A 2631-nucleotide genomic window follows, 5' to 3' on the forward strand; every position below is an offset into this window, starting at 1 on the left:
TCAGTGTTTGAAGTTGTGATTTAAGTTATTCTGGTCAGCAACCTTTACATGAATAATATCAGATGTGCTTTCACCGTTGTATAGTGCCAGTTGACTAAATTAAAGGCCCTTGCTTTACCCACACAGGTTGGTTGATTAGGTTGCATTCAGACAAACAACAGTCAGCCCCCTCGTTTGTTAGCTTGAGGCTGCATTGACCCTTTTTTAACACTAAACATTCATCGAAAGTTAGCGCAGATTCCAGCAGAATTTCTAGAAAATTGGCGAAAGGAAATGCAAATGTGTTCTTTTCAATACGCTACTGCTATGCAAATATTAGGAGTTGGTTCATCAAGATATACAGCTGGTGGCCAGCTGAATTCTCCAGTCGGATGCCATTAATCTGTTGCAGAAGAAGAAAGTGCAACAAGAGTCAAACCTCAAATGGTGGAGAACAATGTAGAAAGCATGATGGAAATGTGTATTCATTTGAGGAAGCTTACAGTCTCCTCATCGCTCCACGCAGATCTGATGTTTCCGTCTGACTCTCTTCCTTCTTAATTGTTGATTAAGTCACATGCCTCCTGTACGTCTGTTTCTATTGAAGTAATTACACCAAATTATACACTTTCCTTTACAATATTTCAAGATTTTTATTTATATTTTCTCCATTTCCATTCAGTTTTTTTTATGCACAAATTTAAAATGTGCATAAAAACAGGCACAGATGTAATCAATAACGTCAATTTAGATTAGCCAGTGTGCCAGTGAAGGCCGTAGGGTCATCTGTCAAACGAGTTTAACCTGGCTCAGCTTTATTTATTTTTTATTTTTTTTGCATAGCGTGATGTCTTCCGGCAAAATGCCGCTGTGGCCAATCGGATACCTAGAAAGTGCACATTCCTTTGTAACGTGACCGCCATATTTCAACTGTTTACCTTTCATAGATAAAGTGATTGCTGCCATGCTAACTTTCCATAGTTGTACAATCCTCCCTCATAATATTACACACTGCTGTTTATTGTTTTGGCATCTGAATAATCCTTCAGACTCACAGATCTGCTTTTTAACTTTACTAGATTTTATTGTCACACAGGTACTTGAAGGAGCAAACCCCCACCAACACAACATTTTACTGCTGTTAAGGTGGGGACAAATTACACATTTATCTTTTTTATTAGTACATGGAGTTTGGTAACCTCCTGTAATTCCCAGCACGGCTCTGCCCAACTTCATTATGAGCTAACGCCTGTGGGGTGTGCAGGCCTTTTAATAGTAGAGGTACTAGTATACTCTCAGTTGGTAATCAATATACATTTGTTTTGGCAGGTAATTGTAGCATACCTTATAGCCCAGATGTAATTTCTGACCAGGATCAGATGAATGGTGTTTGCAACATCACGGATGAGATATGGGCAAACAAAGAGAGGCAGTGACAAATGAGACCATTAACTGCCAAAGGGGAGAAAGGAATTATAGAATGACCAATCCAAAGTCTTCTGAACCTAATATCCTTCTGGGAGACTACTAACACAAACACAGAGCTGTTGACTTCTTCCTCTGTCCCCCACTGCTCCTCTCCTCTCTCTCCCTCTCTTCCTTCCTCTCGTCCTCCCATTGCCTCACTCCCTGTCCTCTCTCTGGATGCGGTCACAGCTGAATCCACCCAGCCAGCTGTTTGGCAGTTGAGGCTCTTCTTGGATTCAGACACCCATCACACCTGTACGCCTGTCAGACCAAAGCGGTGACCCGGGATAAACCTGTTTTCCGTCAGTGTAAATGGGTCAACACGTGTTATATGACCTGGGTTTGTGACCCTCCTCCCACTCGGGGGTTATTGTTGGTGTGATACTGCTTTTCTTTGGTATAAAAAGGGGGAAAAGTATTTTTTTCTCTTCTAGAAACAGGGGATGAGCCAAGAGTCTGGCCTATTCTTAAATATTTGACTTGTGGCAGAGATCTGTTGCACGTATTTTTAACTTTTGGTTCATTGTGTTTCCTTTATAACAGTCATAAAGATAAATTAGCATCATTATTTATAATGTTTTAACTATTGTTGCTACATCAGTGTTTTTATATAATGTCTTTCCAGGAAGTAAAAACTGAATCACCAGAGGCAGAAACCGTTCCAGACGTCTCAGAGCCGTGACTTGTTTAGATGCAGGACTTTGGTCAGAGCTGCAGCTGCCTTCACTGTTTTCTGTCTTCCAGGAGTCAGTCTGTCTGTCAACTGTTTATTAGTCAGTTACTTTATTAGCCAGCGGATAAAAAAATGCAGGTTTTAAGACACGTGGAAAATTGGAAGATGTTGGGAATTTTTCTGGTGAATTTTTCCTAGATCTCCAACCCAGTCATTACACTAAGCCTCTGCTGGATAGCTGGCTACTGTCAATCTAAGGTCTGCTTGTGCTCACAGACACTAGACTTTATACTGATAGCATTTTCTTTTGTTAGCCCTGTTTATTAACTGCGACCCCCAGTAGTTTGAAACATATTTAAGATAATGTACAGCACATAAGAAAAAGGCTTTATGGTTCACTGTTGTACTTAGTCTGTGTATACCTTTAAAGGTCCAGGGTGTAGGATTTAGTTGCAGCTAGTGTCGTAGTTAAAGATAACAACGTCTTTGCCTCACCCCCCCCCCCCCCCCCC

The sequence above is a fragment of the Morone saxatilis genome, unplaced genomic scaffold (genome assembly GCF_004916995.1).
Source record: "Morone saxatilis isolate NCDOM2014 unplaced genomic scaffold, NCSU_SB_2.0 Contig12, whole genome shotgun sequence".
Lineage (NCBI taxonomy): Eukaryota > Metazoa > Chordata > Actinopteri > Moronidae > Morone > Morone saxatilis.